Below are 21,108 nucleotides of genomic sequence, written 5' to 3' on the forward strand. Positions count from 1 at the left end.
CGACGACTTAGAAGCTATTTGGAGCATGCGCAAATAGCTTAAGAATGCAGTCTGATATTGTTTTTCATATTTGATTGGTATTCTTGAAGGGCGAAAAAAATTGAGTGTGATTCATATTTTGGTTTAAGTTATTATTAGAGTTTGTGTTCTCGTTTTCGAAACATGCATTTTATTTTCATGTCTGTTGCAAAAGCGAGAGCAATGAACCAATCAGAGGACGTCATTCCATCGTTACGTACTATAATAGCACTAAGATGGTATTCGAATTCATTAGACGTAGAGACATTTAGAAAACCTTTATGCGTTGATGGCTCGTGTGGAGAGTGAGCAAAAACTCAAACAAACTCGGTCCTTTGGTTTCGAAAAAAAGGAGTCCAGCGCTTGTGATCAAAAAAAGGATAAACTAGCTTACCGATCCGGTATGAGTGCTGTCGTTGTAATATTTGTCACTACGTCAGTGATAAGTAGGCCCAATTTTTCTAGTCGAGGTTTTACGGTCTTCCTTGGAAAAAAAACACATTCGCAAAAGATTAAAACACATTCGCAAATTCAAAAACACATTCGCAAATCCAAAAACACATTCGCAAATCTAAAACACATTAGCAAATTTCAAAATACATTCGCGAATTCCAAAACACATTCGCAAATCCAAAACAAATTCGCAAATTCAAAAACACATTCGCAAATTCAAAAACACATTCGACCCAGGCTCCCTCCTATATCAAAGGAAGGATCGGTTACCAAGTCGCCTCGTGTCCGCCATGTTTTGCAGAAAATGTGGAATCGCTCTTGAAACTTCCTTTGATTTCTGTCCAAAATGCGAAGAAAAAGTCAAGAAGGAAGGCGAAGTACACATAGCAGGACAGGTAGAGTCTTTTGCGTCGTTCAAGCAAAAAAAAAGAGCACGAATCTTTTGTAGAATAAAATGGAAAACAGAAATGATAAGGCGACCCTATAATGCAAAGGTTCTATCAAAGCAATCTACTAACCATCCACAATAAAATCAAATTATAAATATGTGCATACCAATAATTAAAAGATAACTTTCATGCGAGGATAATTTGAGTACAAGGATGGGATTCAAACCCACGCGTGCAGAGCACATTGGATAAGCAGTCCAACACCTTAACCACTCGGCCACCTCGTCATATCCATTTGATAGCTTATAATATATTATGCCTGTATTATACACAACATTTAAAAGATCTAAAAAATATTTTGACGACGAGGATGGGATTCGAACCCACGCGTGCAGAGCACATTGGATTAGCAGTCCAACGCCTTAACCACTCGGCCACCTCGTCATATCCATTTGATAGATTATCATAGATTATGCCTGTATTATACACAACATTTAAAAGATCTAAAAAATATTTTGACGACGATAATGGGATCCGAACCCACGCGTGCAGCGCACATTTGATTAGCAGTCCAACGCCTTAACCACTCGGCAACCTAGTCATATCCATTTAATAGATTATCATAGATTATGCCTGTATTATACACAACATTTAATTGATCTAAAAAATATTTTATACACAGAATTTAAAACTTTTAAAAATGTTTTTGACGACGAGGATGGGATTCGAACCCACGCGTACAGAGCACATTGGATTAGCAGTCCAACGCCTTAACCACTCGGCCACCTCGTCATATCCATTTGATAGATTATCATAGATTATGCCTGTATTATACACAACATTTAATTTATCTAAAAAATACTTTGACGACGAGGATGGGATTCGAACCCACGCGTGCAGAGCACATTGGATTAGCAGTCCAACGCCTTAACCACTCGGCCACCTCGTCATATCCATTTGATAGCTTATAATATATTATGTCTGTATATACACAGAATTTAAAACTTTTAAAAATGTTTTGACGACGAGGATGGTTTGAATCCCAGGATGGGATTCGAACCAAGGCGTGCAGACCAGATGGGATTAGCAGTCCAACGCCTTAACCACTCGGCCACCTCGTCATATCTATTTGATAGATTATAATAGATTATGCCTGTATTATACACAACATTTAAAAGATCTAAAAAATATTTTGACGACGAGGATGGGATTCGAACCCACGCGTGCAGAGCACATTGGATTAGCAGTCCAACGCCTTAACCACTCGGCCACCTCGTCATATCCATTTGATAGATTATCATAGATTATGCCTGTATTATACACAACATTTAAAAGATCTAAAAAATATTTTGACGACGAGGATGGGATTCGAACCCACGCGTGCAGAGCACATTGGATTAGCAGTCCAACGCCTTAACCACTCGGCCACCTCGTCATATCCATTTGATAGATTATCATAGATTATGCCTGTATTATACACAACATTTAATTGATCTAAAAATATATTTTGACAACCAGGATGGGATTCGAACCCACGCGTGCAGAGCACATTGGATTAGCAGTCCAACGCCTTAACCACTCGGCCACCTCGTCATATCCATTTGATAGATTATAATATATTATGTCTGTATATACACAGAATTTAAAACTTTAAAAAATGTTTTGACGACGAGGATGGTTTGAATCCCAGGATGGGATTCGAACCAAGGCGTGCAGACCAGATGGGATTAGCAGTCCAACGCCTTAACCACTCGGCCACCTCGTCATATCCATTTCATAGATTATAATAGATTATGACTGTATTATACACAACATTTAAAAGATCTAAAAAATATTTTGACGACGAGGATGGGATTCGAACCCACGCGTGCAGAGCACATTGGATTAGCAGTCCATCGCCTTAACCACTCGGCCACCTCGTCATATCCATTTGATAGATTATCATAGATTATGCCTGAATTATACACAACATTTAATTGATCTAAAAAATATTTTGACGACGAGGATGGGATTCGAACCCACGCGTGCAGAGCAGATTGGATTAGCAGTCCAACGCCTTAACCACTCGGCCACCTCGTCATATCCATTTGATAGATTATAACAGATTATGCCTGTATTATATACAACATTTAAAAGATTTAAAAAGATATTTTGACGACGAGGATGGGATTCAAACCCACGCGTGCAGAGCATATTGGATTAGCAGTCCAACGCCTAAACCACTCGCCCACCTCGTCATATCCATTTGATAGCTTATAATATATTATTTCTGTATATACACAGAATTTAAAACTTTTAAAAATGTTTTGACGACGAGGATGGTTTGAATTCCAGGATGGGATTCGAACCAAGGCGTGCAGACCAGATGGGATTAGCAGTCCAACGCCTTAACCACCCGGCCACCTCGTCATATCCATTCGATAGATTATAATAGATTATGCCTGTATTATACACAACATTTAAAAGATCTAAAAAATATTTTGACGACGAGGATGGGATTCGAACCCACGCGTGCAGAGCACATTGGATTAGCAGTCCAACGCCTTAACCACTCGGCCACCTCGTCATATCCATTTGATAGATTATCATAGATTATGCCTGTATTATACACAACATTTAAAAGATCTAAAAAATATTTTGACGACGAGGATGGGATTCGAACCCACGCGTGTAGAGCACATTGGATTAGCAGTCCAACGCCTTAACCACTCGGCCACCTCGTCATATCCATTTGATAGATTATCATAGATTATGCCTGTATTATACACAACATTTAATTGATCTAAAAATATATTTTGAAGACCAGGATGGGATTCGAACCCACGCGTGCAGAGCACATTGGATTAGCAGTCCAACGCCTTAACCACTCGGCCAGCTCGTCATATCCATTTGATAGATTATAATATATTATGTCTGTATATACACAGAATTTAAAACTTTAAAAAATGTTTTGACGACGAGGATGGTTTGAATCCCAGGATGGGATTCTAACCAAGGCGTGCAGACCAGATGGGATTAGCAGTCCAACACCTTAACCACTCAGCCACCTCGTCATATCCATTTCATAGATTATAATAGATTATGACTGTATTATACACAACATTTAAAATATCTAAAAAATATTTTGACGACGAGGATGGGATTCGAACCCACGCGTGCAGAGCACATTGGATTAGCAGTCCATCGCCTTAACCACTCGGCCACCTCGTCATATCCATTTGATAGATTATCATAGATTATGCCTGTATTATACACAACATTTAAAAGATCTAAAAAATATTTTGACGACGAGGATGGGATTCGAACCCACGCGTGTAGAGCACATTGGATTAGCAGTCCAACGCCTTAACCACTCGGCCACCTCGTCATATCCATTTGATAGATTATCATAGATTATGCCTGTATTATACACAACATTTAATTGATCTAAAAATATATTTTGAAGACCAGGATGGGATTCGAACCCACGCGTGCAGAGCACATTGGATTAGCAGTCCAACGCCTTAACCACTCGGCCAGCTCGTCATATCCATTTGATAGATTATAATATATTATGTCTGTATATACACAGAATATAAAACTTTAAAAAATGTTTTGACGACGAGGATGGTTTGAATCCCAGGATGGGATTCTAACCAAGGCGTGCAGACCAGATGGGATTAGCAGTCCAACACCTTAACCACTCGGCCACCTCGTCATATCCATTTCATAGATTATAATAGATTATGACTGTATTATACACAACATTTAAAAGATCTAAAAAATATTTTGACGACGAGGATGGGATTCGAACCCACGCGTGCAGGGCACATTGGATTAGCAGTCCATCGCCTTAACCACTCGGCCACCTCGTCATATCCATTTGATAGATTATCATAGATTATGCCTGTATTATACACAACATTTAATTGATCTAAAAAATATTTTGACGACGAGGATGGGATTCGAACCCACGCGTGCAGAGCAGATTGGATTAGCAGTCCAACGCCTTAACCACTCGGCCACCTCGTCATATCCATTTGATAGATTATAACAGATTATGCCTGTATTATATACAACATTTAAAAGATTTAAAAAGATATTTTGACGACGAGGATGGGATTCAAACCCACGCGTGCAGAGCATATTGGATTAGCAGTCCAACGCCTAAACCACTCGCCCACCTCGTCATATCCATTTGATAGCTTATAATATATTATTTCTGTATATACACAGAATTTAAAACTTTTAAAAATGTTTTGACGACGAGGATGGTTTGAATCCCAGGATGGGATTCGAACCAAGGCGTGCAGACCAGATGGGATTAGCAGTCCAACGCCTTAACCACCCGGCCACCTCGTCATATCCATTCGATAGATTATAATAGATTATGCCTGTATTATACACAACATTTAAAAGATCTAAAAAATATTTTGACGACGAGGATGGGATTCGAACCCACGCGTGCAGAGCACATTGGATTAGCAGTCCAACGCCTTAACCACTCGCCCACCTAGTCATATCCATTTGATAGATTATCATAGATTATGCCTGTATTATACACAACATTTAATTTATCTAAAAAATATTTTGACGACGAGGATGGGATTCGAACCCACGCGTGCAGAGCACATTGGTTTAGCAGTCCAACGCCTTAACCACTCGGCCACCTCGTCATATCCATTTGATAGATTATCATAGATTATGCCTGTATTATACACAACATTTAATTGATATAAAAAATATTTTGACGACGAGGATGGGATTCGAACCCACGCGTGCAGAGCACATTGGATTAGCAGTCCAACGCCTTAACCACTAGGCCACCTCGTCATATCCATTTGATAGATTATCATAGATTATGCCTGTATTATACACAACATTTAATTTATCTAAAAAATACTTTGACGACGAGGATGGGATTCGAACCCACGCGTGCAGAGCACATTGGATTAGCAGTCCAACGCCTTAACCACTCGGCCACCTCGTCATATCTATTTGATAGATTATCATAGATTATGCCTGTATTATACACAACATTTAAAAGATCTAAAAAATATTTTGACGACGAGGATGGGATTCGAACCAAGGCGTGCAGACCAGATGGGATTAGCAGTCCAACGCCTTAACCACTCGGCCACCTAGTCATATCCATTTGTTAGATTATAATAGATTATGCCTGTATTATACACAACATTTAAAAGATCTAAAAAATATTTTGACGACGAGGATGGGATTCGAACCCACGCGTGCAGAGCACATTGGATTAGCAGTCCAACGCCTTAACCACTCGGCCACCTCGTCATATCCATTTGATAGATTATCATAGATTATGCCTGTATTATACACAACATTTAAAAGATTTAAAAAAATATTTTGACGACGAGGATGGGATTCAAACCCACGCGTGCAGAGCACATTGGATTAGCAGTCCAACGCCTTAACCACTAGGCCACCTCGTCATATCCATTTGATAGATTATCATAGATTATGCCTGTATTATACACAACATTTAATTTATCTGAAAAATATTTTGAGGACGAGGATGGGATTCGAACCCACCCGTGCAGAGCACATTGGATTAGCAGTCCAACGCCTTAACAACTCGGCCACCTCGTCATATCCATTTGATAGATTATAACAGATTATGTCTGTATTATATACAACATTTAAAAGATCTAAAAAGATATTTTGACGACGAGGATGGGATTCAAACCCACGCGTGCAGAGCATATTTGATTAGCAGTCCAACGCCTTAACCACTCGCCCACCTCGTCATATCCATTTGATAGCTTATAATATATTATGTCTGTATATACACAGAATTTAAAATTTTAAAAAACGTTTTGACGACGAGGATGGTTTGAATCACAGGATGGGATCCGAACCAACGCGTGCAGACCAATGGGATTAGCAGTCCAACGCCTTAACCACTCGGCCACCTCGTCATATCCATTTGATAGATTATCATAGATTATGCCTGTATTATACACAACATTTAATTGATCTAAAAATATATTTGACGACGAGGATGGGATTCGAACCCACGCGTGCAGAGCACATTGGATTAGCAATCCAACGCCTTAACCACTCGGCCACCTCGTCATATCCATTTGATAGATTATAACAGATTATGCCTGTATTATATACAACATTTAAAAGATTTAAAAAGATATTTTGACGACGAAGATGGGATTCAAACCTACGCGTGCAGAGCATATTGGATTAGCAGTCCAACGCCTAAACCACTCGCCCACCTCGTCATATCCATTTGATAGCTTATAATATATTATGTCTGTATATACACAGAATTTAAAACTTTTAAAAATGTTTTGACGACGAGGATGGTTTGAATCCCAGGATGGGATTCGAACCAACGCGTGCAGACCAATGGGATTAGCAGTCCAACGCCTTAACCACTTGGCCACCTCGTCATTACCATTTTATAGATTATCATAGATTATGCCTGTATTATACACAACATTTAATTGATCTAAAAATATATTTTGACGACGAGGATGGGATTCGAACCCACGCGTGCAGAGCACATTGGATTAGCAGTCCAACGCCTTAACCACTCGGCCACCTAGTCATATCCATTTGATAGATTATAATAGATTATGCCTGTATTATACACAGCATTTAAAAGATCTAAAAAATATTTTGACGACGAGGATGGGATTCGAACCCACGCGTGCAGAGCACATTGGATTAGCAGTCCAACGCCTTAACCACTCGCCCTAATCGTCATATCCATTTGATAGCTTATAATATATTATGTCTGTATATACACAGAATTTAAGACTTTTAAAAATGTTTTGACAACGAGGATGGTTTGAATCCCAGGATGGGATTCGAACCAACGCGTGCAGACCAGATGGGATTAGCAGTCCAACGCCTTAACCACTCGGCCACCTCGTCATATCCATTTGATAGATTATAATAGATTATGCCTGTATTATACACAACATTTAATTTATCTAAAAAATACTTTGACGACGAGGATGGGATTCGAACCCACGCGTGCAGAGCACATTGGATTAGCAGTCCAACGCCTTAACCACTCGGCCACCTCGTCATATCCATTTGATAGATTATCATAGATTATGCCTGTATTATACACAACATTTAATTTATCTAAAAATATTTTGACGACGAGGGTGGGATTCGAACCAACGCGTGCAGAGCGCATTGGATTAGCAGTCCAACGCCTTAACCACTAGGCCACCTCGTCATATCCATTTGATAGATTATAATAGATTATGCCTGTATTATACACAACATTTAAAAGATCTAAAAAATATTTTGACGACGAGGATGGGATTCGAACCCACGCGTGCAGAGCACATTGGATTAGCAGTCCAACGCCTTAACCACTCGGCCACCTCGTCATATCCATTTGATAGATTATCATAGATTATGCCTGTATTATACACAACATTTAATTGATCTAAAAATATATTTTAAAGACCAGGATGGGATTCGAACCCACGCGTGCAGAGCACATTGGATTAGCAGTCCAACGCCTTAACCACTCGGCCAGCTCGTCATATCCATTTGATAGATTATAATATATTATGTCTGTATGTACACAGAATTTAAAACTTTAAAAAATGTTTTGACGACGAGGATGGTTTGAATCCCAGGATGGGATTCTAACCAAGGCGTGCAGACCAGATGGGATTAGCAGTCCAACACCTTAACCACTCGGCCACCTCGTCATATCCATTTCATAGATTATAATAGATTATGACTGTATTATACACAACATTTAAAAGATCTAAAAAATATTTTGACGACGAGGATGGGATTCGAACCCACGCGTGCAGAGCACATTGGATTAGCAGTCCATCGCCTTAACCACTCGGCCACCTCGTCATATCCATTTGATAGATTATCATAGATTATGCCTGTATTATACACAACATTTAAAAGATCTAAAAAATATTTTGACGACGAGGATGGGATTTGAACCCACGCGTGTAGAGCACATTGGATTAGCAGTCCAACGCCTTAACCACTCGGCCACCTCGTCATATCCATTTGATAGATTATCATAGATTATGCCTGTATTATACACAACATTTAATTGATCTAAAAATATATTTTGAAGACCAGGATGGGATTCGAACCCACGCGTGCAGAGCACATTGGATTAGCAGTCCAACGCCTTAACCACTCGGCCAGCTCGTCATATCCATTTGATAGATTATAATATATTATGTCTGTATATACACAGAATATAAAACTTTAAAAAATGTTTTGACGACGAGGATGGTTTGAATCCCAGGATGGGATTCTAACCAAGGCGTGCAGACCAGATGGGATTAGCAGTCCAACACCTTAACCACTCGGCCACCTCGTCATATCCATTTCATAGATTATAATAGATTATGACTGTATTATACACAACATTTAAAAGATCTAAAAAATATTTTGACGACGAGGATGGGATTCGAACCCACGCGTGCAGAGCACATTGGATTAGCAGTCCATCGCCTTAACCACTCGGCCACCTCGTCATATCCATTTGATAGATTATCATAGATTATGCCTGTATTATACACAACATTTAATTGATCTAAAAAATATTTTGACGACGAGGATGGGATTCGAACCCACGCGTGCAGAGCAGATTGGATTAGCAGTCCAACGCCTTAACCACTCGGCCACCTCGTCATATCCATTTGATAGATTATAACAGATTATGCCTGTATTATATACAACATTTAAAAGATTTAAAAAGATATTTTGACGACGAGGATGGGATTCAAACCCACGCGTGCAGAGCATATTGGATTAGCAGTCCAACGCCTAAACCACTCGCCCACCTCGTCATATCCATTTGATAGCTTATAATATATTATTTCTGTATATACACAGAATTTAAAACTTTTAAAAATGTTTTGACGACGAGGATGGTTTGAATCCCAGGATGGGATTCGAACCAAGGCGTGCAGACCAGATGGGATTAGCAGTCCAACGCCTTAACCACCCGGCCACCTCGTCATATCCATTCGATAGATTATAATAGATTATGCCTGTATTATACACAACATTTAAAAGATCTAAAAAATATTTTGACGACGAGGATGGGATTCGAACCCACGCGTGCAGAGCACATTGGATTAGCAGTCCAACGCCTTAACCACTCGCCCACCTAGTCATATCCATTTGATAGATTATCATAGATTATGCCTTTATTATGCACAACATTTAATTAATCTAAAAAATACTTTGACGACGAGGATGGGATTCGAACCCACGCGTGCAGAGCACATTGGATTAGCAGTCCAACGCCTTAACCACTCGGCCACCTCGTCATATCCATTTGATAGATTATCATAGATTATGCCTGTATTATACACAACATTTAATTTATCTAAAAAATATTTTGACGACGAGGATGGGATTCGAACCCACGCGTGCAGAGCACATTGGTTTAGCAGTCCAACGCCTTAACCACTCGGCCACCTCGTCATATCCATTTGATAGATTATCATAGATTATGCCTGTATTATACACAACATTTAATTGATATAAAAAATATTTTGACGACGAGGATGGGATTCGAACCCACGCGTGCAGAGCACATTGGATTAGCAGTCCAACGCCTTAACCACTAGGCCACCTCGTCATATCCATTTGATAGATTATCATAGATTATGCCTGTATTATACACAACATTTAATTTATCTAAAAAATACTTTGACGACGAGGATGGGATTCGAACCCACGCGTGCAGAGCACATTGGATTAGCAGTCCAACGCCTTAACCACTCGGCCACCTCGTCATATCTATTTGATAGATTATCATAGATTATGCCTGTATTATACACAACATTTAAAAGATCTAAAAAATATTTTGACGACGAGGATGGGATTCGAACCAAGGCGTGCAGACCAGATGGGATTAGCAGTCCAACGCCTTAACCACTCGGCCACCTAGTCATATCCATTTGTTAGATTATAATAGATTATGCCTGTATTATACACAACATTTAAAAGATCTAAAAAATATTTTGACGACGAGGATGGGATTCGAACCCACGCGTGCAGAGCACATTGGATTAGCAGTCCAACGCCTTAACCACTCGGCCACCTCGTCATATCCATTTGATAGATTATCATAGATTATGCCTGTATTATACACAACATTTAAAAGATCTAAAAAAATATTTTGACGACGAGGATGGGATTCAAACCCACGCGTGCAGAGCACATTGGATTAGCAGTCCAACGCCTTAACCACTAGGCCACCTCGTCATATCCATTTGATAGATTATCATAGATTATGCCTGTATTATACACAACATTTAATTTATCTGAAAAATATTTTGAGGACGAGGATGGGATTCGAACCCACCCGTGCAGAGCACATTGGATTAGCAGTCCAACGCCTTAACAACTCGGCCACCTCGTCATATCCATTTGATAGATTATAACAGATTATGTCTGTTTTATATACAACATTTAAAAGATCTAAAAAGATATTTTGACGACGAGGATGGGATTCAAACCCACGCGTGCAGAGCATATTTGATTAGCAGTCCAACGCCTTAACCACTCGCCCACCTCGTCATATCCATTTGATAGCTTATAATATATTATGTCTGTATATACACAGAATTTAAAATTTTAAAAAACGTTTTGACGACGAGGATGGTTTGAATCACAGGATGGGATCCGAACCAACGCGTGCAGACCAATGGGATTAGCAGTCCAACGCCTTAACCACTCGGCCACCTCGTCATATCCATTTGATAGATTATCATAGATTATGCCTGTATTATACACAACATTTAATTGATCTAAAAATATATTTGACGACGAGGATGGGATTCGAACCCACGCGTGCAGAGCACATTGGATTAGCAATCCAACGCCTTAACCACTCGGCCACCTCGTCATATCCATTTGATAGATTATAACAGATTATGCCTGTATTATATACAACATTTAAAAGATTTAAAAAGATATTTTGACGACGAAGATGGGATTCAAACCTACGCGTGCAGAGCATATTGGATTAGCAGTCCAACGCCTAAACCACTCGCCCACCTCGTCATATCCATTTGATAGCTTATAATATATTATGTCTGTATATACACAGAATTTAAAACTTTTAAAAATGTTTTGACGACGAGGATGGTTTGAATCCCAGGATGGGATTCGAACCAACGCGTGCAGACCAATGGGATTAGCAGTCCAACGCCTTAACCACTTGGCCACCTCGTCATTACCATTTTATAGATTATCATAGATTATGCCTGTATTATACACAACATTTAATTTATCTAAAAAATACTTTGACGACGAGGATGGGATTCGAACCCACGCGTGCAGAGCACATTGGATTAGCAGTCCAACGCCTTAACCACTCGGCCACCTCGTCATATCCATTTGATAGATTATCATAGATTATGCCTGTATTATACACAACATTTAATTTATCTAAAAATATTTTGACGACGAGGGTGGGATTCGAACCAACGCGTGCAGAGCGCATTGGATTAGCAGTCCAACGCCTTAACCACTAGGCCACCTCGTCATATCCATTTGATAGCTTATAATATATTATGCCTGTATATACACAGAATTTAAAAGATGAAAAAAATATTTTGACGACGAGGATGGGGTTCGAACCCACGCGTGCAGAGCACATTGGATTAGCAGTCCAACGCCTTAACCACTCGGCCACCTCTTCATATCCATTTGACAGATTATCATAGATTATGCCCGTATTATACACAACATTTAAAAGATCTAAAATAATATTTTGACGGCGAGGATGGGATTCGAACCCACGCGTGCAGAGCACATTGGATTAGCAGTCCAACGCCTTAACCACTCGCCCACCTCGTCATATCCATTTGATAGCTTATAATATATTATGTCTGTATATACATAGAATTTAAAACTTTTAAAAATGTTTTGACGACGAGGATGGTTTGAATCCCAGGATGGGATTCGAACCAAGGCGTGCAGACCAGATGGGATTAGCAGTCCAACGCCTTAACCACTCAGCCACCTCGTCATATCCATTTGATAGATTATGATAGATTATGCCTGTATTATACACAACATTTAAAAGATCTAAAAAATATTTTGACGACGAGGATGGGATTCGAACCCACGCGTGCAGAGAACATTGGATTAGCAGTCCAACGCCTTAACCACTCGGCCACCTCGTCATATACATTTGATAGATTATCATAGATTATGCCTGTATTATACACAACATTTAAAAGATCTAAAAATATATTTTGACGACGAGGATGGGATTCGAACCCACGCGTGCAGAGCACATTGGATTAGCAGTCCAACGCCTTAACCACTCGGCGACCTCGTCATATCCATTTGATAGATTATAATATATTATGTCTGTATATACACAGAATTTAAAACTTTTAAAAATGTTTTGACGACGAGGATGGTTTGAATCCCAGGATGGGATTCGAACCAAGGCGTGCAGACCAGATGGGATTAGCAGTCCAACGCCTTAACCACCCGGCCACCTCGTCATATCCATTTGATAGATTATCATAGATTATGCCTGTATTATACACAACATTTAAAAGATCTAAAAAAATATTTTGACGACGAGGATGGGATTCGAACCCACGCGTGCAGAGCACATTGGATTAGCAGTCCAACGCCTTAACCACTCTGCCACCTCGTCATATCCATTTGATAGCTTATCATAGATTATGCCTGTATTATACACAATATTTAATTTATCTAAAAAATATTTTGACGACGAGGATGGGATTCGAACCCACGCGTGCAGATCACATTGGATTAGCAGTCCAACGCCTTAACCACTCGGCCACCTCGTCATATCCATTTGATAGATTATCATAGATTATGCCTGTATTATACACACATTTAATTTATCTAAAAAATATTTTGACGACGAGGATGGGATTCGAACCCACGCGTGCAGAGCACATTGGATTAGCAGTCCAACGCCTTAACCACTCGGCCACCTCGTCATAACCATTTGATAGATAATAACAGATTATGCCTGTATTATATACAACATTTAAAAGATTTAAAAAGATATTTTGACGACGAGGATGGGATTCAAACCCACGCGTGCAGAGCATATTGGATTAGCAGTCCAACGCCTAAACAACTCGCCCTCCTCGTCATATCCATTTGATAGCTTATAATATATTATGTCTGTATATACACAGAATTTAAAACTTTAAAAATGTTTTGACGACGAGGATGGGATTCGAACCCACGCGTGCAGAGCACATTGGATTAGCAGTCCAACGCCTTAACCACTCGGTCACCTCGTCATATCCATTTGATAGATTATAATAGATTATGCCTGTGTTATACACAACATTTAATTGATCTAAAAAATATTTTGACGACGAGAATGGGATTCGAACCCACGCGTGCAGAGCACATCGGATTAGCAGTCCAACGCCTTAACCACTCGCCCACCTCGTCATATCCATTTGATAGATTATCATAGATTATGCCTGTATTATACACAACATTTAATTTATCTAAAAAATACTTTGACGACAAAGATGGGATTCGAACCCACGCGTGCAGAGCACATTGGATTAGCATTCCAACGCCTTAACCACTCGGCCACCTCGTCATATCCATTTGATAGATTATCATAGATTATGCCTGTATTATACACAACATTTAATTTATCTAAAAAATATTTTGACGACGAGGATGGGATTCGAACCCACGCGTGCAGAGCACATTGGATTAGCAGTCCAACGCCTTAACCACTCGGCCACCTCGTCATATCCATTTGATAGATTATCATAGATTATAACTGTATTATACACAACATTTAATTGATCTAAAAAATATTTTGACGACGAGGATGGGATTCGAACCCACGCGTGCAGAGCACATTGGATTAGCAGTCCAACGCCTTAACCACTCGGCCACCTCGTCATATCCATTTGATAGATTATCATAGATTATGCCTGTATTATACACAACATTTAAAAGATCTAAAAAATACTTTGACGACGAGGATGGGATTCGAACCCACGCGTGCAGAGCACATTGGATTAGCAGTCCAACGCCTTAATCACTCGGCCACCTCGTCATATCCATTTGATAGCTTATAATATATAATGTCTGTATATACACAAAATTTAAAACTTTTAAAAATGTTTTGACGACGAGGATGGGATTCGAACCCACGCGTGCAGAGCACTTTGGATTAGCAGTCCAACGCCTTAACCACTCGGCCACCTCGTCATATCCATTTGATAGATTATAATAGATTATGCCTGTATTATACACAACATTTAATTTATCTAAAAAATATTTTGACGACGAGGATGGGATTCGAACCCAGGCGTGCAGAGCACATTGGATTAGCAGTCCAACGCCTTAACCACTCGGCCACCTCGTCATATCCATTTGATAGCTTATAATATATTATGCCTGTATATACACAGAATTTAAAAGATGAAAAAAATATTTTGACGACGAGGATGGGGTTAGAACCCACGCGTGCAGAGCACATTGGATTAGCAGTCCAACGCCTTAACCACTCGGCCACCTCTTCATATCCATTTGACAGATTATCATAGATTATGCCCGTATTATACACAACATTTAAAAGATCTAAAAAAATATTTTGAGGACGAGGATGGGATTCGAACCCACGCGTGCAGAGCACATTGGATTAGCAGTCCAACGCCTTAACCACTCGGCCACCTTGTCATATCCATTTGATAGATTATCATAGATTATGCCTGTATTATACACAACATTTAATTTATCTGAAAAATATTTTGAGGACGAGGATGGGATTCGAACCCACGCGTGCAGAGCACATTGGATTAGCAGTCCAACGCCTTAACCACTCGGCCACCTCGTCATATCCATTTGATAGATTATAACAGATTATGTCTGTATTATATACAACATTTTAAAGATCTAAAAAGATATTTTGACGAAGAGGATGGGATTCGAACCCACGCGTGCAGAGCACATTGGATTAGCAGTCCAACGCCTTAACCACTCGCCCACCCCGTCATATCCATTTGATAGCTTATAATATATTATGTCTGTATATACACAGAATTTAAAACTTTTAAAAATGTTTTGACAACGAGGATGGTTTGAATCCCAGGATGGGATTTGAACCAACGCGTGCAGACCAGATGGGATTAGCAGTCCAACGCCTTAACCACTCGGCCACCTCGTCATATCCATTTGATAGATTATAATAGATTATGCCTGTATTATACACAACATTTAATTTATCTAAAAAATACTTTGACGACTAGGATGGGATTCGAACCCACGGGTGCAGAGCACATTGGATTAGCAGTCCAATGCCTTAACCACTCGGCCACCTCGTCATATCCATTTGATAGATTATCATAGATTATGCCTGTATTATACACAACATTTAATTTATCTAAAAAATATTTTGACGACGAGGATGGGATTCGAACCAACGCGTGCAGAGCGCATTGGATTAGCAGTCCAACGCCTTAACCAATAGGCCACCTCGTCATATCCATTTGATAGCTTATAATATATTATGCCTGTATATACACAGAATTTAAAAGATGAAAAAAATATTTTGACGACGAGGATGGGGTTCGAACCCACGCGTGCAGAGCACATTGGATTAGCAGTCCAACGCCTTAACCACTCGGCCACCTCTTCATATCCATTTGACAGATTATCATAGATTATGCCCGTATTACACACAACATTTAAAAGATCTAAAATAATATTTTGACGGCGAGGATGGGATTCGAACCCACTTTGCAGAGCACATTGGATTAGCAGTCCAACGCCTTAACCACTCGCCCACCTCGTCATATCCATTTGATAGCTTATAATATATTATGTCTGTATATACATAGAATTTAAAACTTTTAAAAATGTTTTGACGACGAGGATGGTTTGAATCCCAGGATGGGATTCGAACCAAGGCGTGCAGACCAGATGGGATTAGCAGTCCAACGCCTTAACCACTCAGCCACCTCGTCATATCCATTTGATAGATTATAATAGATTATGCCTGTATTATACACAACATTTAAAAGATCTAAAAAATATTTTGACGACGAGGATGGGATTCGAACCCACGCGTGCAGAGAACATTGGATTAGCAGTCCAACGCCTTAACCACTCGGCCACCTCGTCATATCCATTTGATAGCTTATCATAGATTATGCCTGTATTATACACAACATTTAATTTATCTAAAAAATATTTTGACGACGAGGATGGGATTCGAACCCACGCGTGCAGAGCACATTGGATTAGCAGTCCAACGCCTTAACCACTCGGCCACCTCGTCATATCCATTTGATAGATTATCATAGATTATGCCTGTATTATACACAACATTTAATTTATCTAAAAAAATATTTTGACGACGAGGATGGGATTCGAACCCACGCGTGCAGAGCACATTGGATTAGCAGTCCAACGCCTTAACCACTCGGCCACCTCGTCATAACCATTTGATAGATTATAACAGATTATGCCTGTATTATATACAACATTTAAAAGATTTAAAAAGATATTTTGACGACGAGGATGGGATTCAAACCCACGCGTGCAGAGCATATTGGATTAGCAGTCCAACGCCTAAACAACTCGCCCACCTCGTCATATCCATTTGATAGCTTATAATATATTATGTCTGTATATACACAGAATTTAAAACTTTAAAAATGTTTTGACGACGAGGATGGGATTCGAACCCACGCGTGCAGAGCACATTGGATTAGCAGTCCAACGCCTTAACCACTCGGCCACCTCGTCATATCCATTTGATAGATTATAATAGATTATGCCTGTGTTATACACAACATTTAATTGATCTAAAAAATATTTTGACGACGAGAATGGGATTCGAACCCACGCGTGCAGAGCACATTGGATTAGCAGTCCAACGCCTTAACCACTCGCCCACCTCGTCATATCCATTTGATAGATTATCATAGATTATGCCTGTATTATACACAACATTTAATTTATCTAAAAAATACTTTGACGACAAAGATGGGATTCGAACCCACGCGTGCAGAGCACATTGGATTAGCATTCCAACGCCTTAACCACTCGGCCACCTCGTCATATCCATTTGATAGATTATCATAGATTATGCCTGTATTATACACAACATTTAATTTATCTAAAAAATATTTTGACGACGAGGATGGGATTCGAACCCACGCGTGCAGAGCACATTGGATTAGTAGTCCAACGCCTTAACCACTCGGCCACCTCGTCATATCCATTTGATAGATTATCATAGATTATGCCTGTATTATACACAACATTTAATTGATCTAAAAAATATTTTGACGACGAGGATGGGATTCGAACCCACGCGTGCAGAGCACATTGGATTAGCAGTCCAACGCCTTAACCACTCGCCCACCTCGTCATATCCATTTGATAGATTATCATAGATTATGCCTGTATTATACACAACATTTAAAAGATCTAAAAAATACTTTGACGACGAGGATGGGATTCGAACCCACGCGTGCAGAGCACATTGGATTAGCAGTCCAACGCCTTAACCACTCGGCCACCTCGTCATATCCATTTGATAGCTTATAATATATAATGTCTGTATATACACAAAATTTAAAACTTTTAAAAATGTTTTGACGACGAGGATGGGATTCGAACCCACGCGTGCAGAGCACATTGGATTAGCAGTCCAACGCCTTAACCACTCGGCCACCTCGTCATATCCATTTGATAGATTATAATAGATTATGCCTGTATTATACACAGCATTTAAAAGATCTAAAAAAATATTTTGACGACGAGGATGGGATTCGAACCCACGCGTGCAGAGCACATTGGATTAGCAGTCCAACGCCTTAACCACTCGGCCATCTCGTCATATCCATTTGATAGATTATCATAGATTATGCCTGTATTATACACAACATTTAATTTATCTAAAAAATATTTTGACGACGAGGATGGGATTCGAACCCACGTGTGCAGAGCACATTGGATTAGCAGTCCAACGCCTTAACCACTCGGCCACCTCGTCATATCCATTTGATAGATTATCATAGATTATGCCTGTATTATACACAACATTGAATTTATCTAAAAAATATTTTGACGACGAGGATGGGATTCAAACCCACGCGTGCAGAGCACATTGGATTAGCAGTCCAACGCCTTAACCACTCGGCCACCTCGTCATATCCATTTGATAGCTTATAATATATTATGCCTGTATATACACAGAATTTAAAAGATGAAAAAAATATTTTGACGACGAGGATGGGGTTTGAACCCACGCGTGCAGAGCACATTGGATTAGCAGTCCAACGCCTTAACCACTCGGCCACCTCTTCATATCCATTTGACAGATTATCATAGATTATGCCCGTATTATACACAACATTTAAAAGATCTAAAAAAATATTTTGAGGACGAGGATGGGATTCGAACCCACGCGTGCAGAGCACATTGGATTAGCAGTCCAACGCCTTAACCACTCGGCCACCTCGTCATATCCATTTGATAGATTATCATAGATTATGCCTGTATTATACACAACATTTAATTTATCTGAAAAATATTTTGAGGACGAGGATGGAATTCGAACCCACGCGTGCAGAGCACATTGGATTAGCAGTCCAACGCCTTAACCACTCGGCCACCTCGTCATATCCATTTGATAGATTATAACAGATTATGTCTGTATTATATACAACATTTAAAAGATCTAAAAAGATATTTTGACGACGAGGATGGGATTCGAACCCACGCGTGCACAGCACATTGGATTAGCAGTCCAACGCCTTAACCACTCGCCCACCCCGTCATATCCATTTGATAGCTTATAATATATTATGTCTGTATATACACAGAATTTAAAACTTTTAAAAATGTTTTGACAAAAAGGATGGTTTGAATCCAAGGATGGGATTCGAACCAAGGAGTGCAGACCAGATGGAATTAGCAGTCCAACGCCTTAACCACTCAGCCACCTCGTCATATCCATTTGATAGATTATCATAGATTATGCCTGTATTATACACAACATTTAATTGATCTAAAAAATATTTTGACGACGAGGATGGGATTCGAACCCACGCGTGCAGAGCACATTGGATTAGCAGTCCAACGCCTAAACCACTCGCCCACCTCGTCATATCCATTTGATAGCTTATAATATATTATGTCTGTATATACACAGAATTTAAAACTTTAAAAATGTTTTGACGACGAGGATGGGATTCGAACCCACGCGTGCAGAGCACATTGGATTAGCAGTCCAACGCCTTAACCACTCGCCCACCTCGTCATATCCATTTGATAGATTATCATAGATTTATGCCTGTATTATACACAACATTTAATTTATCTAAAAAATACTTTGTCGACGAGGATGGGATTCGAACCCACGCGTGCAGAGCACATTGGATTAGCAGTCCAACGCATTAACCACTCGGCCACCTCGTCATATCCATTTGATAGATTATCATAGATTATGCCTGTATTATACACAACATTTAATTTATCTAAGAAATATTTTGACGACGAGGATGGGATTCGAACCCACGCGTGCAGAGCACATTGGATTAGCAGTCTAACGCCTTAACCACTCGGCCACCTCGTCATATCCATTTGATAGATTATCATAGATTATGCCTGTATTATACACAACATTATATTTATCTAAAAAATACTTTGACGACGAGGATGAGATTCGAACCCACGCGTGCAGAGCACATTGGATTAGCAGTCCAACGCCTTAACCACTCGGCCACCTCGTCATATCCATTTGATAGATTATCATAGATTATGCCTGTATTATACACAACATTTAATTTATCTAAAAAATATTTTGACGACGAGGATGGGATTAGAACCCACGCGTGCAGAGCACATTGGATTAGCAGTCCAACGCCTTAACCACTCGCCCACCTCGTCATATCCATTTGATAGCTTATAATATATTATGTCTGTATATACACAAAATTTAAAACTTTAAAAATGTTTTGACGACGAGGATGGGATTCGAACCCACGCGTGCAGAGCACATTGGATTAGCAGTCCAACGCCTTAACCACTCAGCCCACCTCGTCATATCCATTTGATAGATTATCATAGATTTATGCCTGTATTATACACAATATTTAATTTATCTAAAAAATACTTTGTCGACGAGGATGGGATTCGAACCCACGCGTGCAGAGCACATTGGATTAGCAGTCCAACGCATTAACCACTCGGCCACCTCGTCATATCCATTTGATAG

The 21,108-nt window shown here is 39.7% G+C and overlaps 100 non-coding genes across 100 annotated transcripts; all 100 read right to left on the bottom strand.

The window, feature by feature from the left end:
* Positions 1-1,062: 1,062 nt before the first annotated feature.
* Positions 1,063-1,147, bottom strand: Trnas-gcu. The gene has a single exon. It is a non-coding gene; the product is annotated as a tRNA-Ser (tRNA).
* A 75-nt stretch (positions 1,148-1,222) lies between these two features.
* On the bottom strand, positions 1,223-1,304 carry Trnas-gcu. Its single transcript has one exon. It is a non-coding gene; the product is annotated as a tRNA-Ser (tRNA).
* Positions 1,305-1,570: 266 nt separating this feature from the next.
* Trnas-gcu lies at positions 1,571-1,652 on the bottom strand. The gene has a single exon. It is a non-coding gene; the product is annotated as a tRNA-Ser (tRNA).
* A 75-nt stretch (positions 1,653-1,727) lies between these two features.
* On the bottom strand, positions 1,728-1,809 carry Trnas-gcu. Its single transcript has one exon. It is a non-coding gene; the product is annotated as a tRNA-Ser (tRNA).
* Positions 1,810-2,056: 247 nt separating this feature from the next.
* On the bottom strand, positions 2,057-2,138 carry Trnas-gcu. Its single transcript has one exon. It is a non-coding gene; the product is annotated as a tRNA-Ser (tRNA).
* Positions 2,139-2,213: 75 nt separating this feature from the next.
* Positions 2,214-2,295, bottom strand: Trnas-gcu. Its single transcript has one exon. It is a non-coding gene; the product is annotated as a tRNA-Ser (tRNA).
* A 76-nt stretch (positions 2,296-2,371) lies between these two features.
* On the bottom strand, positions 2,372-2,453 carry Trnas-gcu. Its single transcript has one exon. It is a non-coding gene; the product is annotated as a tRNA-Ser (tRNA).
* A 247-nt stretch (positions 2,454-2,700) lies between these two features.
* On the bottom strand, positions 2,701-2,782 carry Trnas-gcu. Its single transcript has one exon. It is a non-coding gene; the product is annotated as a tRNA-Ser (tRNA).
* A 75-nt stretch (positions 2,783-2,857) lies between these two features.
* On the bottom strand, positions 2,858-2,939 carry Trnas-gcu. Its single transcript has one exon. It is a non-coding gene; the product is annotated as a tRNA-Ser (tRNA).
* Positions 2,940-3,015: 76 nt separating this feature from the next.
* Trnas-gcu lies at positions 3,016-3,097 on the bottom strand. The gene has a single exon. It is a non-coding gene; the product is annotated as a tRNA-Ser (tRNA).
* A 247-nt stretch (positions 3,098-3,344) lies between these two features.
* Trnas-gcu lies at positions 3,345-3,426 on the bottom strand. The gene has a single exon. It is a non-coding gene; the product is annotated as a tRNA-Ser (tRNA).
* Positions 3,427-3,501: 75 nt separating this feature from the next.
* Trnas-gcu lies at positions 3,502-3,583 on the bottom strand. The gene has a single exon. It is a non-coding gene; the product is annotated as a tRNA-Ser (tRNA).
* A 76-nt stretch (positions 3,584-3,659) lies between these two features.
* Trnas-gcu lies at positions 3,660-3,741 on the bottom strand. The gene has a single exon. It is a non-coding gene; the product is annotated as a tRNA-Ser (tRNA).
* Positions 3,742-3,988: 247 nt separating this feature from the next.
* Trnas-gcu lies at positions 3,989-4,070 on the bottom strand. Its single transcript has one exon. It is a non-coding gene; the product is annotated as a tRNA-Ser (tRNA).
* A 75-nt stretch (positions 4,071-4,145) lies between these two features.
* On the bottom strand, positions 4,146-4,227 carry Trnas-gcu. The gene has a single exon. It is a non-coding gene; the product is annotated as a tRNA-Ser (tRNA).
* Positions 4,228-4,303: 76 nt separating this feature from the next.
* Positions 4,304-4,385, bottom strand: Trnas-gcu. The gene has a single exon. It is a non-coding gene; the product is annotated as a tRNA-Ser (tRNA).
* A 247-nt stretch (positions 4,386-4,632) lies between these two features.
* Trnas-gcu lies at positions 4,633-4,714 on the bottom strand. The gene has a single exon. It is a non-coding gene; the product is annotated as a tRNA-Ser (tRNA).
* A 75-nt stretch (positions 4,715-4,789) lies between these two features.
* Positions 4,790-4,871, bottom strand: Trnas-gcu. Its single transcript has one exon. It is a non-coding gene; the product is annotated as a tRNA-Ser (tRNA).
* Positions 4,872-4,947: 76 nt separating this feature from the next.
* Trnas-gcu lies at positions 4,948-5,029 on the bottom strand. The gene has a single exon. It is a non-coding gene; the product is annotated as a tRNA-Ser (tRNA).
* Positions 5,030-5,276: 247 nt separating this feature from the next.
* Trnas-gcu lies at positions 5,277-5,358 on the bottom strand. Its single transcript has one exon. It is a non-coding gene; the product is annotated as a tRNA-Ser (tRNA).
* A 75-nt stretch (positions 5,359-5,433) lies between these two features.
* Positions 5,434-5,515, bottom strand: Trnas-gcu. Its single transcript has one exon. It is a non-coding gene; the product is annotated as a tRNA-Ser (tRNA).
* A 75-nt stretch (positions 5,516-5,590) lies between these two features.
* Positions 5,591-5,672, bottom strand: Trnas-gcu. Its single transcript has one exon. It is a non-coding gene; the product is annotated as a tRNA-Ser (tRNA).
* A 75-nt stretch (positions 5,673-5,747) lies between these two features.
* Trnas-gcu lies at positions 5,748-5,829 on the bottom strand. The gene has a single exon. It is a non-coding gene; the product is annotated as a tRNA-Ser (tRNA).
* Positions 5,830-6,061: 232 nt separating this feature from the next.
* On the bottom strand, positions 6,062-6,143 carry Trnas-gcu. The gene has a single exon. It is a non-coding gene; the product is annotated as a tRNA-Ser (tRNA).
* A 76-nt stretch (positions 6,144-6,219) lies between these two features.
* On the bottom strand, positions 6,220-6,301 carry Trnas-gcu. Its single transcript has one exon. It is a non-coding gene; the product is annotated as a tRNA-Ser (tRNA).
* Positions 6,302-6,376: 75 nt separating this feature from the next.
* On the bottom strand, positions 6,377-6,458 carry Trnas-gcu. The gene has a single exon. It is a non-coding gene; the product is annotated as a tRNA-Ser (tRNA).
* A 76-nt stretch (positions 6,459-6,534) lies between these two features.
* On the bottom strand, positions 6,535-6,616 carry Trnas-gcu. Its single transcript has one exon. It is a non-coding gene; the product is annotated as a tRNA-Ser (tRNA).
* A 246-nt stretch (positions 6,617-6,862) lies between these two features.
* Trnas-gcu lies at positions 6,863-6,944 on the bottom strand. Its single transcript has one exon. It is a non-coding gene; the product is annotated as a tRNA-Ser (tRNA).
* Positions 6,945-7,349: 405 nt separating this feature from the next.
* On the bottom strand, positions 7,350-7,431 carry Trnas-gcu. The gene has a single exon. It is a non-coding gene; the product is annotated as a tRNA-Ser (tRNA).
* A 71-nt stretch (positions 7,432-7,502) lies between these two features.
* Positions 7,503-7,589, bottom strand: Trnas-gcu. The gene has a single exon. It is a non-coding gene; the product is annotated as a tRNA-Ser (tRNA).
* Positions 7,590-7,835: 246 nt separating this feature from the next.
* On the bottom strand, positions 7,836-7,917 carry Trnas-gcu. The gene has a single exon. It is a non-coding gene; the product is annotated as a tRNA-Ser (tRNA).
* Positions 7,918-7,991: 74 nt separating this feature from the next.
* Positions 7,992-8,073, bottom strand: Trnas-gcu. Its single transcript has one exon. It is a non-coding gene; the product is annotated as a tRNA-Ser (tRNA).
* A 75-nt stretch (positions 8,074-8,148) lies between these two features.
* Trnas-gcu lies at positions 8,149-8,230 on the bottom strand. The gene has a single exon. It is a non-coding gene; the product is annotated as a tRNA-Ser (tRNA).
* A 76-nt stretch (positions 8,231-8,306) lies between these two features.
* Trnas-gcu lies at positions 8,307-8,388 on the bottom strand. The gene has a single exon. It is a non-coding gene; the product is annotated as a tRNA-Ser (tRNA).
* A 247-nt stretch (positions 8,389-8,635) lies between these two features.
* Positions 8,636-8,717, bottom strand: Trnas-gcu. The gene has a single exon. It is a non-coding gene; the product is annotated as a tRNA-Ser (tRNA).
* Positions 8,718-8,792: 75 nt separating this feature from the next.
* Positions 8,793-8,874, bottom strand: Trnas-gcu. Its single transcript has one exon. It is a non-coding gene; the product is annotated as a tRNA-Ser (tRNA).
* A 76-nt stretch (positions 8,875-8,950) lies between these two features.
* Positions 8,951-9,032, bottom strand: Trnas-gcu. The gene has a single exon. It is a non-coding gene; the product is annotated as a tRNA-Ser (tRNA).
* Positions 9,033-9,279: 247 nt separating this feature from the next.
* Positions 9,280-9,361, bottom strand: Trnas-gcu. Its single transcript has one exon. It is a non-coding gene; the product is annotated as a tRNA-Ser (tRNA).
* A 75-nt stretch (positions 9,362-9,436) lies between these two features.
* Positions 9,437-9,518, bottom strand: Trnas-gcu. Its single transcript has one exon. It is a non-coding gene; the product is annotated as a tRNA-Ser (tRNA).
* Positions 9,519-9,594: 76 nt separating this feature from the next.
* On the bottom strand, positions 9,595-9,676 carry Trnas-gcu. The gene has a single exon. It is a non-coding gene; the product is annotated as a tRNA-Ser (tRNA).
* A 247-nt stretch (positions 9,677-9,923) lies between these two features.
* On the bottom strand, positions 9,924-10,005 carry Trnas-gcu. The gene has a single exon. It is a non-coding gene; the product is annotated as a tRNA-Ser (tRNA).
* Positions 10,006-10,080: 75 nt separating this feature from the next.
* Positions 10,081-10,162, bottom strand: Trnas-gcu. The gene has a single exon. It is a non-coding gene; the product is annotated as a tRNA-Ser (tRNA).
* A 75-nt stretch (positions 10,163-10,237) lies between these two features.
* Trnas-gcu lies at positions 10,238-10,319 on the bottom strand. Its single transcript has one exon. It is a non-coding gene; the product is annotated as a tRNA-Ser (tRNA).
* A 75-nt stretch (positions 10,320-10,394) lies between these two features.
* Positions 10,395-10,476, bottom strand: Trnas-gcu. Its single transcript has one exon. It is a non-coding gene; the product is annotated as a tRNA-Ser (tRNA).
* Positions 10,477-10,551: 75 nt separating this feature from the next.
* Positions 10,552-10,633, bottom strand: Trnas-gcu. The gene has a single exon. It is a non-coding gene; the product is annotated as a tRNA-Ser (tRNA).
* A 232-nt stretch (positions 10,634-10,865) lies between these two features.
* Positions 10,866-10,947, bottom strand: Trnas-gcu. Its single transcript has one exon. It is a non-coding gene; the product is annotated as a tRNA-Ser (tRNA).
* Positions 10,948-11,023: 76 nt separating this feature from the next.
* On the bottom strand, positions 11,024-11,105 carry Trnas-gcu. Its single transcript has one exon. It is a non-coding gene; the product is annotated as a tRNA-Ser (tRNA).
* A 75-nt stretch (positions 11,106-11,180) lies between these two features.
* Trnas-gcu lies at positions 11,181-11,262 on the bottom strand. The gene has a single exon. It is a non-coding gene; the product is annotated as a tRNA-Ser (tRNA).
* A 76-nt stretch (positions 11,263-11,338) lies between these two features.
* On the bottom strand, positions 11,339-11,420 carry Trnas-gcu. The gene has a single exon. It is a non-coding gene; the product is annotated as a tRNA-Ser (tRNA).
* Positions 11,421-11,666: 246 nt separating this feature from the next.
* Trnas-gcu lies at positions 11,667-11,748 on the bottom strand. Its single transcript has one exon. It is a non-coding gene; the product is annotated as a tRNA-Ser (tRNA).
* A 404-nt stretch (positions 11,749-12,152) lies between these two features.
* Positions 12,153-12,234, bottom strand: Trnas-gcu. The gene has a single exon. It is a non-coding gene; the product is annotated as a tRNA-Ser (tRNA).
* Positions 12,235-12,308: 74 nt separating this feature from the next.
* Trnas-gcu lies at positions 12,309-12,390 on the bottom strand. Its single transcript has one exon. It is a non-coding gene; the product is annotated as a tRNA-Ser (tRNA).
* A 74-nt stretch (positions 12,391-12,464) lies between these two features.
* On the bottom strand, positions 12,465-12,546 carry Trnas-gcu. Its single transcript has one exon. It is a non-coding gene; the product is annotated as a tRNA-Ser (tRNA).
* A 76-nt stretch (positions 12,547-12,622) lies between these two features.
* Positions 12,623-12,704, bottom strand: Trnas-gcu. Its single transcript has one exon. It is a non-coding gene; the product is annotated as a tRNA-Ser (tRNA).
* Positions 12,705-12,951: 247 nt separating this feature from the next.
* On the bottom strand, positions 12,952-13,033 carry Trnas-gcu. The gene has a single exon. It is a non-coding gene; the product is annotated as a tRNA-Ser (tRNA).
* Positions 13,034-13,109: 76 nt separating this feature from the next.
* Trnas-gcu lies at positions 13,110-13,191 on the bottom strand. The gene has a single exon. It is a non-coding gene; the product is annotated as a tRNA-Ser (tRNA).
* Positions 13,192-13,439: 248 nt separating this feature from the next.
* Trnas-gcu lies at positions 13,440-13,521 on the bottom strand. The gene has a single exon. It is a non-coding gene; the product is annotated as a tRNA-Ser (tRNA).
* A 75-nt stretch (positions 13,522-13,596) lies between these two features.
* Trnas-gcu lies at positions 13,597-13,678 on the bottom strand. Its single transcript has one exon. It is a non-coding gene; the product is annotated as a tRNA-Ser (tRNA).
* A 74-nt stretch (positions 13,679-13,752) lies between these two features.
* Trnas-gcu lies at positions 13,753-13,834 on the bottom strand. Its single transcript has one exon. It is a non-coding gene; the product is annotated as a tRNA-Ser (tRNA).
* Positions 13,835-14,064: 230 nt separating this feature from the next.
* On the bottom strand, positions 14,065-14,146 carry Trnas-gcu. Its single transcript has one exon. It is a non-coding gene; the product is annotated as a tRNA-Ser (tRNA).
* Positions 14,147-14,221: 75 nt separating this feature from the next.
* Trnas-gcu lies at positions 14,222-14,303 on the bottom strand. Its single transcript has one exon. It is a non-coding gene; the product is annotated as a tRNA-Ser (tRNA).
* Positions 14,304-14,378: 75 nt separating this feature from the next.
* Trnas-gcu lies at positions 14,379-14,460 on the bottom strand. Its single transcript has one exon. It is a non-coding gene; the product is annotated as a tRNA-Ser (tRNA).
* A 75-nt stretch (positions 14,461-14,535) lies between these two features.
* On the bottom strand, positions 14,536-14,617 carry Trnas-gcu. The gene has a single exon. It is a non-coding gene; the product is annotated as a tRNA-Ser (tRNA).
* A 75-nt stretch (positions 14,618-14,692) lies between these two features.
* On the bottom strand, positions 14,693-14,774 carry Trnas-gcu. The gene has a single exon. It is a non-coding gene; the product is annotated as a tRNA-Ser (tRNA).
* A 75-nt stretch (positions 14,775-14,849) lies between these two features.
* On the bottom strand, positions 14,850-14,931 carry Trnas-gcu. Its single transcript has one exon. It is a non-coding gene; the product is annotated as a tRNA-Ser (tRNA).
* A 73-nt stretch (positions 14,932-15,004) lies between these two features.
* On the bottom strand, positions 15,005-15,086 carry Trnas-gcu. The gene has a single exon. It is a non-coding gene; the product is annotated as a tRNA-Ser (tRNA).
* A 75-nt stretch (positions 15,087-15,161) lies between these two features.
* Positions 15,162-15,243, bottom strand: Trnas-gcu. Its single transcript has one exon. It is a non-coding gene; the product is annotated as a tRNA-Ser (tRNA).
* A 74-nt stretch (positions 15,244-15,317) lies between these two features.
* Positions 15,318-15,399, bottom strand: Trnas-gcu. Its single transcript has one exon. It is a non-coding gene; the product is annotated as a tRNA-Ser (tRNA).
* Positions 15,400-15,475: 76 nt separating this feature from the next.
* Trnas-gcu lies at positions 15,476-15,557 on the bottom strand. The gene has a single exon. It is a non-coding gene; the product is annotated as a tRNA-Ser (tRNA).
* A 75-nt stretch (positions 15,558-15,632) lies between these two features.
* On the bottom strand, positions 15,633-15,714 carry Trnas-gcu. Its single transcript has one exon. It is a non-coding gene; the product is annotated as a tRNA-Ser (tRNA).
* Positions 15,715-15,787: 73 nt separating this feature from the next.
* Trnas-gcu lies at positions 15,788-15,872 on the bottom strand. The gene has a single exon. It is a non-coding gene; the product is annotated as a tRNA-Ser (tRNA).
* A 247-nt stretch (positions 15,873-16,119) lies between these two features.
* On the bottom strand, positions 16,120-16,201 carry Trnas-gcu. Its single transcript has one exon. It is a non-coding gene; the product is annotated as a tRNA-Ser (tRNA).
* A 75-nt stretch (positions 16,202-16,276) lies between these two features.
* Trnas-gcu lies at positions 16,277-16,358 on the bottom strand. The gene has a single exon. It is a non-coding gene; the product is annotated as a tRNA-Ser (tRNA).
* Positions 16,359-16,432: 74 nt separating this feature from the next.
* On the bottom strand, positions 16,433-16,514 carry Trnas-gcu. Its single transcript has one exon. It is a non-coding gene; the product is annotated as a tRNA-Ser (tRNA).
* A 76-nt stretch (positions 16,515-16,590) lies between these two features.
* Positions 16,591-16,671, bottom strand: Trnas-gcu. The gene has a single exon. It is a non-coding gene; the product is annotated as a tRNA-Ser (tRNA).
* A 247-nt stretch (positions 16,672-16,918) lies between these two features.
* On the bottom strand, positions 16,919-17,000 carry Trnas-gcu. Its single transcript has one exon. It is a non-coding gene; the product is annotated as a tRNA-Ser (tRNA).
* Positions 17,001-17,075: 75 nt separating this feature from the next.
* On the bottom strand, positions 17,076-17,157 carry Trnas-gcu. Its single transcript has one exon. It is a non-coding gene; the product is annotated as a tRNA-Ser (tRNA).
* Positions 17,158-17,233: 76 nt separating this feature from the next.
* On the bottom strand, positions 17,234-17,315 carry Trnas-gcu. Its single transcript has one exon. It is a non-coding gene; the product is annotated as a tRNA-Ser (tRNA).
* A 230-nt stretch (positions 17,316-17,545) lies between these two features.
* Positions 17,546-17,627, bottom strand: Trnas-gcu. The gene has a single exon. It is a non-coding gene; the product is annotated as a tRNA-Ser (tRNA).
* A 75-nt stretch (positions 17,628-17,702) lies between these two features.
* On the bottom strand, positions 17,703-17,784 carry Trnas-gcu. The gene has a single exon. It is a non-coding gene; the product is annotated as a tRNA-Ser (tRNA).
* Positions 17,785-17,859: 75 nt separating this feature from the next.
* Positions 17,860-17,941, bottom strand: Trnas-gcu. The gene has a single exon. It is a non-coding gene; the product is annotated as a tRNA-Ser (tRNA).
* A 75-nt stretch (positions 17,942-18,016) lies between these two features.
* Trnas-acu lies at positions 18,017-18,098 on the bottom strand. The gene has a single exon. It is a non-coding gene; the product is annotated as a tRNA-Ser (tRNA).
* A 75-nt stretch (positions 18,099-18,173) lies between these two features.
* Trnas-gcu lies at positions 18,174-18,255 on the bottom strand. The gene has a single exon. It is a non-coding gene; the product is annotated as a tRNA-Ser (tRNA).
* A 75-nt stretch (positions 18,256-18,330) lies between these two features.
* On the bottom strand, positions 18,331-18,412 carry Trnas-gcu. Its single transcript has one exon. It is a non-coding gene; the product is annotated as a tRNA-Ser (tRNA).
* Positions 18,413-18,485: 73 nt separating this feature from the next.
* Trnas-gcu lies at positions 18,486-18,567 on the bottom strand. The gene has a single exon. It is a non-coding gene; the product is annotated as a tRNA-Ser (tRNA).
* Positions 18,568-18,643: 76 nt separating this feature from the next.
* Positions 18,644-18,725, bottom strand: Trnas-gcu. Its single transcript has one exon. It is a non-coding gene; the product is annotated as a tRNA-Ser (tRNA).
* A 75-nt stretch (positions 18,726-18,800) lies between these two features.
* On the bottom strand, positions 18,801-18,882 carry Trnas-gcu. The gene has a single exon. It is a non-coding gene; the product is annotated as a tRNA-Ser (tRNA).
* Positions 18,883-18,957: 75 nt separating this feature from the next.
* On the bottom strand, positions 18,958-19,039 carry Trnas-gcu. The gene has a single exon. It is a non-coding gene; the product is annotated as a tRNA-Ser (tRNA).
* Positions 19,040-19,113: 74 nt separating this feature from the next.
* Positions 19,114-19,195, bottom strand: Trnas-gcu. The gene has a single exon. It is a non-coding gene; the product is annotated as a tRNA-Ser (tRNA).
* Positions 19,196-19,271: 76 nt separating this feature from the next.
* Positions 19,272-19,353, bottom strand: Trnas-gcu. Its single transcript has one exon. It is a non-coding gene; the product is annotated as a tRNA-Ser (tRNA).
* A 75-nt stretch (positions 19,354-19,428) lies between these two features.
* Positions 19,429-19,510, bottom strand: Trnas-gcu. Its single transcript has one exon. It is a non-coding gene; the product is annotated as a tRNA-Ser (tRNA).
* Positions 19,511-19,586: 76 nt separating this feature from the next.
* Positions 19,587-19,668, bottom strand: Trnas-gcu. Its single transcript has one exon. It is a non-coding gene; the product is annotated as a tRNA-Ser (tRNA).
* A 247-nt stretch (positions 19,669-19,915) lies between these two features.
* Positions 19,916-19,997, bottom strand: Trnas-gcu. Its single transcript has one exon. It is a non-coding gene; the product is annotated as a tRNA-Ser (tRNA).
* Positions 19,998-20,069: 72 nt separating this feature from the next.
* On the bottom strand, positions 20,070-20,151 carry Trnas-gcu. Its single transcript has one exon. It is a non-coding gene; the product is annotated as a tRNA-Ser (tRNA).
* A 76-nt stretch (positions 20,152-20,227) lies between these two features.
* Trnas-gcu lies at positions 20,228-20,309 on the bottom strand. The gene has a single exon. It is a non-coding gene; the product is annotated as a tRNA-Ser (tRNA).
* A 75-nt stretch (positions 20,310-20,384) lies between these two features.
* Positions 20,385-20,466, bottom strand: Trnas-gcu. The gene has a single exon. It is a non-coding gene; the product is annotated as a tRNA-Ser (tRNA).
* A 75-nt stretch (positions 20,467-20,541) lies between these two features.
* Trnas-gcu lies at positions 20,542-20,623 on the bottom strand. The gene has a single exon. It is a non-coding gene; the product is annotated as a tRNA-Ser (tRNA).
* Positions 20,624-20,698: 75 nt separating this feature from the next.
* On the bottom strand, positions 20,699-20,780 carry Trnas-gcu. The gene has a single exon. It is a non-coding gene; the product is annotated as a tRNA-Ser (tRNA).
* A 72-nt stretch (positions 20,781-20,852) lies between these two features.
* Trnas-gcu lies at positions 20,853-20,935 on the bottom strand. The gene has a single exon. It is a non-coding gene; the product is annotated as a tRNA-Ser (tRNA).
* A 76-nt stretch (positions 20,936-21,011) lies between these two features.
* Trnas-gcu lies at positions 21,012-21,093 on the bottom strand. The gene has a single exon. It is a non-coding gene; the product is annotated as a tRNA-Ser (tRNA).
* Positions 21,094-21,108: the final 15 nt, after the last annotated feature.

The sequence above is a fragment of the Nematostella vectensis genome, chromosome 5 (assembly GCF_932526225.1).
Source record: "Nematostella vectensis chromosome 5, jaNemVect1.1, whole genome shotgun sequence".
NCBI lineage: Eukaryota > Metazoa > Cnidaria > Anthozoa > Actiniaria > Edwardsiidae > Nematostella > Nematostella vectensis.